This window comes from Myodes glareolus, chromosome 1 (genome assembly GCF_982192425.1).
Source record: "Myodes glareolus chromosome 1, mMyoGla1.1, whole genome shotgun sequence".
NCBI lineage: Eukaryota > Metazoa > Chordata > Mammalia > Rodentia > Cricetidae > Myodes > Myodes glareolus.
In genome coordinates this window covers 128,541,587-128,555,839 of record NC_142026.1, presented here as the reverse complement: position 1 = coordinate 128,555,839, position 14,253 = coordinate 128,541,587, and the positions used below count along the sequence as shown (strand labels likewise).

The 14,253-nt window shown below is 44.0% G+C and overlaps 1 protein-coding gene across 3 annotated transcripts in view; it reads right to left on the bottom strand.

Annotated features, from left to right (window-relative positions):
- Esr1 (estrogen receptor 1) overlaps window positions 1-13,971 on the bottom strand; it is a 367,895-nt gene extending 353,924 nt beyond the window's left edge. For 2 of the 3 annotated variants that reach the window (XM_048419877.3, XM_048419859.3), the window contains exon 1: window positions 5,595-5,884. The gene's annotated coding sequence lies outside the window, so the exon portion shown is untranslated. Of the gene's footprint in view, window positions 1-5,594; window positions 5,885-13,511 lie in introns of those variants that run through there. The other variant, XM_048419867.3, reaches the window with a different exon arrangement.
- Between the last annotated feature and the right edge of the window lie 282 nt (window positions 13,972-14,253).

Below are 14,253 nucleotides of genomic sequence, written 5' to 3'. Positions count from 1 at the left end.
CAATCCCGGGCAAAATTAAGAATTTAATAAGCAAGTCAAATTGAACTACATCTTTTCCAATAAGCGATCCCATGCAAATGGGATTTCCAAAAATCACTTATTGGGAAAGAATTTACAGATGTGACATAGCTTTACACAAAAAGATGCAAAAACAGATTCTCACGCATATGATATGACCAGCTTTACTAGGTTCCCTCTCTTTGTAATGTTTTAATAAAGCAAATCCTAATGAATTATTGATTGTGCAAATAAAAATCAGAGTTCAAAAGATATTATCCAACAGAAGGATTTAAATTCAAAAAATATCATCCTACAGAGGGACTTAAAGGTCCTTGTCAAGTCCTTAAGAATATTTATCACAATTCTCAAAGCAAAGACCCCAATGAGACTCTTTTGGTGAGCACAGAGGGAGGAAGGGTATCAACACATACATCTCATGTGCAGAAGGACCAGGGTGGCTCTTCTGAAGCACATGGAGAAGGGGGTCCCCCCTAACCTTAACCCTAACCCTAACCCTAACCGGTCCATTTAGAGAATTTAGCTGATAGCCCCCTAACAAGCAAATGGTTTGATAAGAACCAAGGAATAAGAAATCTTAACAATAACAACAACAACAACAACGTGTCATGCCAACACTCCAGAGAAGGGCAGCAACCAGGGCCACCAGCCACTTAGCAAGCTGACTAACCTTACACAGCCTGAGGTCCCAGCACTGCTGTCCCCTCTCCATCTGCCTCATCTCCTTTCGATGAGCAGTGACCAAAAGGTTGTGTGATTGTCTTTAAGGCAACAAAGGAAAGCAGGTGAAGACTGTGCCCATTAATGTCTATCCTCAGCAAGGAGAACCCCGCAAGGAACTGAGAATTGTTGACTTTAAGTGAGAGGCTAGAACCAGATCACACCCCTAGAGGCTGTAGTTGAGAAAACGGAGTGACAGGTGAATAACCAAGGAGACATTTGACAACTTCTGCACTAGAAGGGGCAGGGCTTCACCTACCTAGCCCCCTGTCATCTCACACTGGAGAACATCTCCCAAGTCACACTGGCACCTCAGGAAGAAGACTTCTTCCAATACATCATTGCCACCCCCACCTCACGTGTGAGCTTTATCGCATACCCAGAGGCTCCCTCCATTCACACTTCTGCACACCCTGAGCTCTTCCCAGGCGCCAGTGAGACTACCTCACACTGCACTCCCTAGCACCACACTGAACCTCGAAGCTCGCTTTCTTTCCTCGCAAGATATCACAATACAGCTACGTAATTATTTGTGCATTTCATGTAACAGTCTGCATTGATGACGGTGAACGTGCATACGTATTATCACCTTGAATTTGCATCAGGAGCCATGAAACTTCTGTAAGTCAGGTGTCACTCACTGCAGAGAGACTGGGCCTTGGGGTGGTATACTATCTCCTGGGATAGGAGCTCAGTTTGCTGCTCCAGGACAAGGTTCATAACAGCAAAATGCTTAAGAAACAAATATTCTCTATCAAATAAAGATGATAACATGGGCTTGAAAATTAGATGTGTTGTAAAGGGGGGGCTGCGTTCCCAGCACCCGGCCGCCCGGCTAGTTTACACCGAAATAATTACACAGAAACTGTATTCATTTAAACACTGCCTGGTCCATTAGTTCCAACCTCTTATTGACTAACTCTTACATATTCGTTTAACCCATCTCCATTAATGTGTATCGCCACTTGACTGTGGCTTACCGGCATGAGTCTAACCAGCATCTGTCTCGGAGAGGAGAGCCATGGCATCTGCCTGACTCTGCTTTCTTTCTCCCAGCATTCTGTTCAGTCTACTCCACCTATCTAAATTCTGCCCTATCAAAAAGCCAAGGCAGTTTCTTTATTTGACCAATGAAATCAACACATAGAAAGAAGACCCTCCTACACCAAGATGGACTTTTGTCTCCTAAGACTAGGCTGCCACCTTTGAAACTGGGTGGGACCTATCATTTATTTGTACAAAGCCTTAATTTTCTCCTTTGTATAATGGGAATCATATTATTACTGGAGAGCTGGGTTGTTGTGAGAGTTAAATGTGACAACAAGGAAAAGCATCGCACATTCCAACACTGAGGGATCAATGACGTGAAGCAAAATGAGCGATTCCTAGCCATTGAGAACAAAAGTAATACTGTAATCTGGTTACTAATACAAGCTCGTAAAGACTAAACATATGGACCAGTACTGGAGAGCCTTTCCTAGGTCCTTGTCCTGAATTAGAAATTTAGTATCCAAACTATGTGTGCATAGACTAGGAGCATTTGCCCAACAACAGATCAAAGCACTTCTCTTTGGGAGTAATGACACCAGGAAGTAACCCAGAATCTCATGTGTGCTAAATAAGCAGTTGCTCTACTGAGCTATGCATCTCACTCTTCCACCTGACCTGTCAATGTGAAGACAGACACAAAGCATGCATTGCATGGTATCAGAAAGGCGCGTCTCAGCAAGACCTTGTTCCTCACAAAGGGGTGAGATACTTAGAGATATAGAGAAGGGGTGATAGTGAGATGAAGAGCTGGAGCTTGGGGGCATTCTGCCTTCTCTTTCCACGTAGATCACAAAGCAGGGGTGTTTTTGGCAGGTGCAATGCTCAGTTGGCAGGAATGACTCCCTTTTATGTTTTTAGAACAAATTCAGTGTTGCAATTGGATGGACACCAGTCCCTCACATCTAGGATGCCGCCCGTAGGTTCTATCCATTTATTCAAACAACGTTTACTGAGCACCAAACTTAGAATGAAAAGACTTCTCCATATTGAGTTTCTTTCTTTCCTTTCAGTGGGGATAGCTGAGTAGCACAGGGACTTACTACTGGGTAGCCTAGGCTGACCTTGAACTCATAACCTTACTGTCTCTAATCTCTGAATTCTGATATTATTATAAGCATTATATTGAGTTCCTAAAACGTGAAGGCTGCAAATAGTTCCACACGTGCTTCAAGCTCACTGAACCCATGAAGTGACACCTGGTAGCAACTCTCCTACTGCTCCTTCCTGGCAAAGATTGGAGGCCAAGGGTGAGGAACTTGGCCCTGAATGGCAAAGCTAGGAAGTAGGAGGAGTTAAGGCGGGGACTTGGTCACTTTCCCTGGACCTGTGAATCCTCACCGGAAGGTTAACTGAGGAGGACAACTAGACAGCAGAATATGCTTGATAGCAGAATATATCTAGGGATGGGTAGAGAGCTCAAGCTCCTTGGATCTCGAAAAGTCATGGACTTTCAGAGGAAAACAAAAATATTAGACTCCAAGAAATTCGTGCAGTTCTTGGGACCATGCAGTTTCGCTGCTGCGGTCTCAGGAGATGATCTAGAAAAAAGATTACTAGGATGTCGCTTTAAGAGGCAAAATCACCGTCATCATCACCATCTTTAGCAAAAGCTACCTGTAGAGGGCTTTCCTTTACAAAGAGCATTGGGGGAGGGGCAGGGACGGCTGAGTGACTTACTCCCTGTGCAAGCCTGGAGACCCGAGTTCAATTCCCAGAACCCATGGAAAGATAGGAGAGAAGTGACTCCATAATGATGTTGTCTGACCTCCACATGTTTACTATGGACCACAGCAGCCCCACCCCCACCCCCGCACACATCATACCACACACATGCGTGCTCACACACATGCACTTGGTGAGTCTCTGTGTCTCATAGGGACTCAGAGGGAGTCTCTTAGGTGGTATCTCTGTCTCAGTAACCAGCCAGTGAGCCCAGGCAGAGGTAGGTGGGCAGGACTACACCTCCTATGTGTTTTACCAAAGGTATGATGGTCTTATCCAAGATGGTCACTCTCTTGCCTGTTTTTCCTTACGGCCTCCCCTGTACCCATGGAACAAACTGAAACTCACCCGTGGCCTCAGCTCAGGCAATCATTCTGAGCAAGTGGGCCAAAAATACAGAGACAGACTCAGGCAGGGTAGAGATAACTACCCATGTTAAGAAGGCTCAGCAGGTACCTGGTGTAATGTCTATAGGGATTCGGTGTTTACGTTTGGAGGAAGGCGGATGGATGAATGGATGGCAGGTGATTCTGAGTCCCAAACTGAAGGAAAGCCCACAATCATTGAAAACAAAGGCAGCCGTCTGACTTTGCTGTTGCCGCAAATTTATTCTGTAGGGCTTTATTCTCTTCCTTTGCTGTCGTGAGCAGCAAACCTGAACAATTACCTCCCAGTGTCAAAGCCCATGCACTCACACAACCCTGATAATCACGGCAATATGTTGCCTTTCTTCCTGGATGGCCTGTCTCTAATGCCTAGGTCAGTTTTATTTCTAACTTCTGTGACAAAAATCTACCAATCACTACAAGATTGGATCCAATTGCTACAGTCTTATATCTACACAAGGCCAAGGATGGGGCCTTCTTGGAGTATTTATTAGCAAGACAAGAGCAAAACATTGGTCTTTTTATTAGGTTGGGGGGAAGAGAAAAGAATTTTAAAGAAAAGAAGTAGGGGCTGATCACAGAGGTCCCCGCCCTATTGACTTTAAAAAAAAAATTCAAACGCTTTCACTTCCCACCCTCTCAGCATACATTATTGTTTCAAATTCAAAACTCAATACATTTCCCAGCAGCCTTGTGGGTGGAGGTGCTCTATAAATCTCCTAGATTTGGCCCAAGAAGCTAATTTTAAAACATTTGGCACCCGTGAGTGGTACTTCATGCCATGATCAAACATCTTAATAAAACCCAACCCTTATATTAGGTAAAAAGTTTTTAAATGGATTCTAACCATCTAGGCTTTTCTAGGCAAGTCAGAGAGAACAAACACTGGCAACTTCTTCTTCAAGCACGAGACTTTCCACTACAGGAAACGGGTGGCTTTTCCTGTGGCCAAAATGAAAGTATCCTTCTCTGCCTTTTGTCACTACCCCAGCGTCAGCGAGTGGCACACGCCATCCTTAACATCCACATCACCCTGCCTCAAAAAAAAAAAAAGAAAAAAAAAGAAAGAAAAACCAGTCACCCATGGCTACTTTCAGGTCTGAGCTACGGGGCTCAGAACTCGCCGACGGTCATCGGGCAACTTCAAGGCAAGATGAATTACTAGATTGCAGAAAACCCAGCTACCTTCGGAAAACCAAACGATGGTTTATTCCGGTTGCTTACTGAGATCAAGCTCCCTTAAGTCACAGCACCAAAGATTAAGCAACGAGGTCGCGTTGAGGCAAGTACAACACCAGTCTGAGCAGAAACTTTTTAAACTCACGCACGTTTCAACCGTACAGAATCCTCAATAGCCAGACCTGGGACCAATAAATAGACGTGATCTGGGGAAGGCAGGCAGCCTGTCAGAGCCGTACTAAGAAAAGATAACCACGTCGCCCTCTGACTCAGCTGAACGTGACTCCCAGGGTGTATTTCCATGGCACCAAGGTCAGGTTTAACATGCTAACATCGTGGTAACGTTTGCCGGAAACTTTGTAGAATATCCCTGGAGCAATGAAAGAAAGGAAACGGACAAATTTTCACAGGGAAGGCGAGCTCTTGAGACTCCAGCCTGCTTACACGTAATAGCACAGTAAAGCCAAAAGAAAGAAAGGGGCGGGGGACTGTAAAGAAATGGAGAAGACATAGGAGTACCTGCTTGAGAAGAGTGTCCCCCAAAGACTGCCTTCTCGCGCTAGGGGATGGCAGAGGAGGGGACATTGGCCTCTCCTGGCGTCACAGGGCTGCTGAGCATGGAGCCTTGTGTTTTCAGTTTTGGTAGAAGCCGTTCCCGAGCTATTATGACCATGAAATTAGGAAATGCAGTCTCAGAAGCAAGGAATTAGCACCACCGCTTGACTGTGATTGGAAACTCTGCTCCGGATAATAGGGGAGGGGGTGGCCTTCCTCTGTCCTGCCAGGCCCGATTCCAACTTTCTCAGCGTTTGTCTACAGAGAGAAGTTTGCAGAGGGACAAGCCTCCGGTCAATTAGCTGAGACTTTTTTTTTTTTTTTAAGGTGATCCAGCCCGTTTTCTCTTTACTTGCAATAAAGCTCAGAGTCTAGACCGGCATGTTGACTCGGAAAAATAAAATAAAAAAGCATCCTCTGAACGCATAAATTTTCCTCACCCAAAATTAGCTAAATTGGCGTGAGGGTGTTTCTTCGGTGTTTCTTCCCAAACCTTCTCTCTTTCACTCCTTGACGCAAGGAGTCACTCAGTAAGTCCTGTCACTCCAAAGTCCTTCAGGTATGTGAGCCTTCTGGAGACTGTTTGGCATTTCCTTCAGTAATTTACTAGTTTATGGGGCTTGGCTATATTCTGTTTGCTTTAGGGCTCTAATCCTGTTTGCTTTGTTTTGTTTTATTGGGACAAGGTCTCACTTTGTAGTCCAGACTGGCCTTAAACTCTCAGTAATCCTCCTGCCTCAGCCTTCTAAGTACTAAATTAAGTGTGTACGCCAACGTGGTTGGCTTTTAAACACTCAGGATTTTGTTTGTTTGTCTTTCTTTCTTTTAAACTCAAAGACGAGCAGGTTGAAGTAAAAATATGAGATTAAAAAATATTTTAAATTTATTTTGTTCTTCCCGGTGCTAGGGGAAGAAGCCAAAACTTTGATGAGCTAAGCAAACATATTACCACTGCGTTCAGACCCCTCCTTTAAAAAAACAAAAAAAAAACGTTTGAAATTTTAACAGCTTATAAAATCTACTATATTTTTTGTAACATATGCTTTGAATGGCGGGCTGTGTTGCTTTAATGTGCTAAACTTTTTCCACGCTGTAAGTCTGACAGAGGATGATTTTTCTAGAAATAAGAATGGTGGCAGGCAAAAGACCAGAAGGGACCTCTCTGGCCATTGCCTCAAGCCCTCCTCTGCATGCACACTGGTGCATGCTGGGTAAGAGAAGAATCTCAGAATTAGCTTTGAGGAGAAATGAAGTCAAATGTCTCATAACTAATGATTTAAACATGTTTAGAATAAATTGTCTTAACTGTCTTCAGTTTCCCATTCACTAGTGAGTTTAGCCCTAACATAACCCAAATGCATAAATGTGTCTGAATTTAACTCCCCCAGATTACATGGAATAGGATGTCTTTTAGTTGTTACATAGAATGTTTGATTTCAATTTAACAAACATTAAACTTAATAAGCTTCATTTATACAAGGAAAAAAATCACATAACCTAAGCATGGCAGGGGCAGCCTTAGTTTTATTGTTTTTATTATGATTTCTGGTGAAAGGCAAAGTGATTCAATAAAACGTTTTGAATAGTTCAAACGTTTTAAAAAGCCAAATGCTTCCTCCCGCCCAAATGAATTGAATCCCTCCATTATTTGATTTGCCGAGAGGGGTGAATCGTGCTTTCAGATAGCATTTAGTTACCTGTTAGAGTCAGTTGCGCACATCAATATAGAGAAGAAAATTACCCAGGGCAGGAATTCTCAAAATAGAACAAGCACTAGATTCAGAACCGAGTATAGACCATTTCCTTTCTGTGGGGGAGGGGGATATGAGTGTACAGGTACACGGAAGTACATGGGCATGCTCCTGTGCCCACGCATGCAGAGGCCAAAGCAAGACATGTGTCTTCTGCTGTGGTTCTCCACCACACTTCCTTGAGACAGGCCCCTCACTGAACCAGAAGCTGACTGTGTTAGTTGGCCAGTGAGCTCCTGGAATCCACGTGCGCGCGCGCACACACACACACACACACATAGACACAGACACAGACACGAGAGGTGGGGGAGGGAGAGAGAGAGCACAATCTGGGTTACAGGCACATGCAGCCATGGATCTTTACATCGGTGCTGGAGACTCGAACCCAGGTCCTTTATCCACTGAGCCATCTCCTCAGTCCTCTGAGTCCTTTTCTCTAAGAATACAAATTTGTAATATAAAAAAATGTATATAAAATATATGAGAGGCTGTTTGTCCTTAGACAGTGATAATGGCCCTCTGCCTTCTAGACTATGCTTTCTTGAGAGGAAAGGAATGAAAATCACAGCAAATGTTATCTCACGATAAAAGCAGATATCTAAGGTACTCTAAGCACTTTCAACAGCCCACAGAGGCAGGAGCTACTGATGGACAAGGAGACCATGGATGCTGAGATGTTGCGCCCATTCCGCTAGAATGTGTTCAACTTCAGGGGTCCACATCAAGCCTCCATGCCATAACCCTCTGCTGCAACTCCTGAGTCAACCCACAGAATCACACACATGCAACAAACACAGATGTGTCATAGGAAGAGGGTGAGGTCTCAAGAATAAGCAAGATCAGCTCCATCAGGTGACAAAGGAGTTGTTAGTGAGTGGCTTAGCTTCCTCATGAGTTCACTACAGATAAAAATATCTGCCAAGACTAACATTGTCTTAAAATATTCTGTGTTTTCCATGAGGGAAAGAAAACCTCTCCTTTGAGGAAATAAAAAGTCTAATTATGCTGTATTCAACACTATCAGACTGACTTGATAAATGAACAACAAATAAGAAAAGAACAATTTAACTGTAGAAGTAGAATACGGCATAATTGAAACAAACACAGGACAAATTAAATCTCTTCAGTACCAATCAGAGAGAAGTGGCATGTCTTCCTGATTTCCTCACATGCATTCTTCCACATGAACAATAAAACCTACCCTCTCATTGGAAGTATGTCACCTGCTACATCCTATTAATAGAGAGAGGTGGGGACAGCATTCGCATCCCCTCCTCCTGGCACACACTTTATTAAGAAAATACCAAACAATGAAAGTCTAGAAATTTTTCTAGGTTACAACCTCGATTTTTTTTGTTGTGTTTTGTGTGTGTGAGTGTGTGTGTCTGTGTGTCTGTGTGTTTGACCCATTCTCCTATTTCAAAAGTGGCCACTAACAGCTCAGTTTCCACAGCAAAAGAATGCGGAAAATTGATATAGTGTGTCTGGGTCTTTCAAGTAAGATCTTGCTATGATACAGATGATTTGGGCTAAAATTTAAAAATCAGGGTTTTTTTATTTGGAGTGTGTGCTTTTTGTCCAACACTCCAGAGGACAGCAGAGCTTGGGACTCAATATATAGGTAATTGCCCCCATTCTCCATTTGTCCTTACTAGCAAAGATGCTTCCACTGAGAAATGCTCAAAAACTCTCTCAATTCTACCACAGTGGAAAAGTAGCCCTGAATGTCTGCTTCTCCTCATGAAGTGAAGCTCAAATTGAGATCTCCTACCTGGAGATAGCAGAGTACCTGACCACTCACCCTGCCAGTTTGCTAAAGAAATTGTCCTGCCTGTGGCTCCTGTTGCCTGGACAACCAAGTGAAGGGCTGATGATGTCCCAGCCCCCACCTCTCATTGTTAATTGGACCACTACTAGGCATCTGGGGAAGCCCCTCAACCTCTGGACTGGAGAGACCAGAGCTGATTCTGCATACTGTGACTTGAAAGAGAAGCATCCCCCCCCCCGCCAAGCTCATGTGTGGCCCTCAGCCAGTGATGCTGCTTGAGTGGGAGGGGGTATAGACCTTTTAAAGGTAGGGAGTAGTTGTGGGAAGTAGGCGGCTGGGAGAGAGGCCTATGGGATATAGCTGAGTCCCAACTCTGAGTTCTGTTTCTTGAACTCCAATGTGTGAGGAATTCTAGCCTCCTGGTGCTGTGGTCATGAACCTCACCATGTATTTCTCCACCTAATGGACTATATCCATTCACACCATAAGCCAACAGAAATCTTTTCTGCCTTAAATTGTTCCCTTATATATCAAGTCACAGCAACAAGAAAATTAACTAATATCACAGCCAACTTCACGGAGCTCACTGGGCTATGACTTTGCAGGCTTCAACAGGGTAGTGAGCCTCAGCAAGGGCACCTTGGGGTAGAGTAGAAGATGTAGGACAACTCCTAATAGATGAAGTTATCCAAGGACAGAGAAAAATCAGCCAGTGGAGATGAGTGGGCATGGTCTCTGGACCCACAGCCGCATCACTGTGTTGGCCACACCCACATAAGTCTCTCTCATCATCTGGAGGTTAACAGTGTCTTCTTCCGGGATCTCAGGTACTGCTCAGAGATTATACAAGACCCAGAAACTGGGCTTTCAATGCGTAGGGACAGGTAGGAGATGGCAATAGATCTATGGCATGGTCAACACCCAAGGAGGCTTCCCACTGCCCTCTTGCCAACATTGACGCTCTAACGGGAACTTCTAAGGGGGAAGACATCCTTTTTCAAAAGAAAGAAATGTGGAAGTGGGGGAGGCTATCTTCAGACAACAAACACAAAGAAAATAATCTGGAGAAGTACTATATCAAATTCAGGTTAACCTTACACCATCAATAGATTTTTAACACAGGAAAAAAATGTATCAAGACGCCTATCAGGAAATTACTATGCAAAGTTTTCTGTTAGAATAACTGGGCTTCCATACTTATAAAAGCACATCTATGATGATTTGCAATAAAACAGTGTACACACTGCACAAAAATAGCTCTAGGGGGTCAGTGAGATGGCTCAGTAAATAAAGATGTTTGCTACCAAGATCGATGACCTGAGTTCAACCCTCAGGTCCCACATAGTGAAAGGAGAGAACAAACTCTAGCAAGTTGTTCTCTGATGTCCACACATGCAAACATATGCACACATTAAATGAATAAATGAAATTAAAGGTTTTCTTAAATAGCCCTTAGACCTCCCCTGACCTTCCCAAATCCTCCCCTCTAAGTCCCACCCTTTCCAGTCTCCAGACATAAACACAGGCATTACAGACTTCTCTGTGGAAGTCTGCCCTTCACAGCTACAAGTCTAAGAAGGGTGGCAGAAACACATGCCTGGTGCTATAAATCTGGCCAAGAATCCATGGCTGGGCAGCTCGCAGGCCCCAGACTTGAATCTCCTAATAGTATTTTAGATAGTAAACATAGTGTCAAAAGTGCCCTCTAAATTAGCACCTCTCTACCTATGGATTAGTGCATCTCTTTATCTTCATCAGAGAAATCTCTCTGTGCAGTGCCTGATAGCCCAGAAACACACAACAGGTCATCGCGCTGAGAACTGGTGTCTTTGGAGTGCTCTTCCACAAATGGAGCATCTCTTTCTCACTGTTTTCCCTGAACTTAGGGACTATCACAGAAGAGGAAGGCAGAAAAGATTATAAGAGCCAAAGGTCAAGGGAGACCAGAACTAAAAATGTCTTCTGAGCATAACAGAACCACTGTGTACCTGAACTCATGGACTGGGGTTGCCTACACAAGACCAAGCCAACCAGTGTTCGAGTGTGGAGTGGGAACCAGATTATGTGACTTCTACTTCTCACTGGGAAACTACGGAATGGTTGAGGGCTTCTGGGGGAAGAGGGTCAGATTTCTCTAAGGTATGACTCCTAGTAGGTAGACCATACGCCACTGGATGGCCCCATATCTAGAAGTATATGCAGTCAATGGATTATTACATTTTTTAAAAAGGACATAAAGTTGGGGAAACAGAAGATGGGGGGGGTGAATCTGGGAGGAGTTAACAAAAGATTTGGCAATAAATGTGACTAAAATAATTATAAAAATTTTCAAATAATTAATAAAATTATTTGTTTATTAAAAAAAGAAGAGAAGGGTGGTTCTTCCAACAGTTTGCTTTCATCAACTACTAGGTCTACTACTGGTGAGAAAAAGAAATTATCAAGGAGCGATGGTCATAAAGAAATGATTTTTTAAATGCAGAACAGAATTTTTAAGTAGAACTAAGTTCAGTTGCCCAAATGCCAGGGAAAATGGAAGCTGTTTTCCAGAAGGAAATTATCTGTCTACCATAGAGAGTAAAGGGAAGCCTTGCTACTGCTTAGAATAAGGATTAAAAAATGCACAGGTGTCTGCTCTGTGGGAAGCCCACCCTGCCCCCTCTTGCTTAGCAACAGGATAGTCCTGTCCTTGTTGGTACTTTACCTGGAATCAGCATCAGAGCCCTTGACCCACCAGCTCTGGTGACTCCTGAGAGAACAACATTAGCTAGAGAGGAGCTGAGGAGGGGCTTCACGGGCAAAGTGCTCGCTGTACAGCCTGAGGACCCAGGTTCACTTCCTTAGCACCCACGGAAAAAGTCAAGCATGCCAGGAAGCACTTGTAATCCTTGCATTGGGAGGGAGGGGGCAGTCACAGGTGGACCACTGTGGTCCACTGGCCAGCTGAGATGCACCACTGATCTCCAGGTTAAGCCAGAGACCCTGTGGTGATCTGGATGATGGCCCCCACAAGATCACATATTTGAATGCTAGGTTCCTAGTTGGTGAAACTTTTCTGGAAGGATCAGAAAGTATGGCCTTGAAATTGGTGTGGTCTCTTTGAGATTGCAAATCCTGTGCCAGGCCTCGTCTTAACTCTCTGCCTCGTGTCTGTGGATCTGATGGAAGCTCTCGGCTACTGCTGCAGCTCTATGCCTGCCTGCCTGCCTGCTGCTGTGTTCTCCCACACAATGGCTATGGGCTCACCTTCTGAGACTGTAAGCAAGGCCCCAATAAAATGCTTTCATTTTTTTTAAGTTGCCTTGGTCACAGTGTCTCTTTGTCGCAATAGGAAAGTAATGCAGACAGACCCTATCACAGATATAAGATGGAGAGTGTTCACATGGCACACATACATTCACATAAATGAATCCAACATATACACACACAAAATTAGAAAATAACACCAGACCTAGCACATAACAGCTGCTTCATAATAGTAAGTAAAATTAGAAAATAGAGAGCAAGAATTTGGATTACTCAATATTCTTAGGTGGGAGAGATCCATAAAATGTAAGATAATAAGGTTCTAACTTTATGCGTGAATGGGTCTGGCATCCTTTTCCTCTCAAGGACACTTTGTCTTATTACTACATAATGCTACCTCTGTTTCATAGAGCCACTCTGGACTCTACTGGTTTGCTCTCTCTGCCCTCCAAGACAAATACCCACATGAGGAGTTCCAGGGCGCCTGGAACTCCTAAAGTTATATCTGGATTTGGGGCACATAAATACATATTTTTCTGAAGGAAGAGTCTGGAACCTTCATCAGCTCTTCGCTGAAGCTACACAACATTAAGAATGAAATGAATGAGCCTGTCATTCAAGATTTTATCATGTATGTTGTTTATTCGCAATTTGCAAAAACTGCTTATATTTTACTTTGCCAAACCGTTGCCTTTAGCCAATTCAATGAGGTCTTAGAATTCTCATCTTTCTCCTAAGACTTTCTTGCAGACTTTCTCCCTGTTACTATGAAGAGATTCCATGACTGAAATCATGTTTTTGTTTTTGAAAATTTTCACTTGTAACAATCCAAAGAGAGTTCTCATTTTCAAAACTTTAGGTCTACTTGGAATTGGCAAATGGTGCAATGATAAGCCCTGAGGTGCAGAGCGCGCACCACATGCAGACTCAATTTGACCCTCTCCGTTGCACCACGAAACATCATATCGGAGGAACAGGGACATGAAAGGAGGCCTCAGCATGGAGTGACTCCAGCCCCTACTTGGTGACTCAATGGCCTTGTCTACTTTTCTCACCTAGAAACACTAAGGAAGTAGAAGGAAGAGGAAGACATGAACGGGCTCTAGAAAAAGTTACCTGAGAGTGAGAACGGTCAACGGGATGTCCAAAGCACATAGCAGGACGCAGAGGCCTGAAGTCTCCAGATGGCTTCCCTATGGAGGACTAGCGTGTGACGGATGTTCCCTGTGGGTATTTCTGACTCCAGACTCCGTCCTTTTCGGTGACTTCTGTAAGGCTCTATCCTTGGGAGGCATCATTTAGGCAGTAGATCTCAGACTTCAAATGGCACCAGTGACCGTGGTAAGCAGGTCCTCCAAAGCTGCTGCAATAACCACAGCCGGAACCTAGCTTTCTATGCATTGGGATGATTAATAGATGTCCCAGTGGACTCCATATGCTAAGGAAGAAGCAGAAAGAAAGAGATGGCCGGCTGTGGGAACCACTCAATGATCAGCGTGGCCAGTCCTCAGTAGCACAGGGGTGGAAAAAGCAGCCTGGCATTCAGAGTGTGTGAACTCTTTTCTCAGGGAAAAGAAAAAGGACAGAAGTGACATACACTTGAACCAGCAGGGGAAAGGTTAGATTATGTAACACTGGGGCCAGGAGAATATGGTCTTTTTTTTTTTCCTTTTTCCTGGAGAAAAGTATTGTGAAATAGTCCAGGAACAGTCTCCAATTTCCACAGTCATGAGTGTTTCTCAAAGCTTCTAGCTGACAAGGTCAACAGTTAGAGCCCTGGCAATGGCCTTACACCCAAGTCAGAAGATCTTCAGCAACCCAGTCAGGCCTCCCCGTCAAAAGTAAAGGGGTTCTGCCC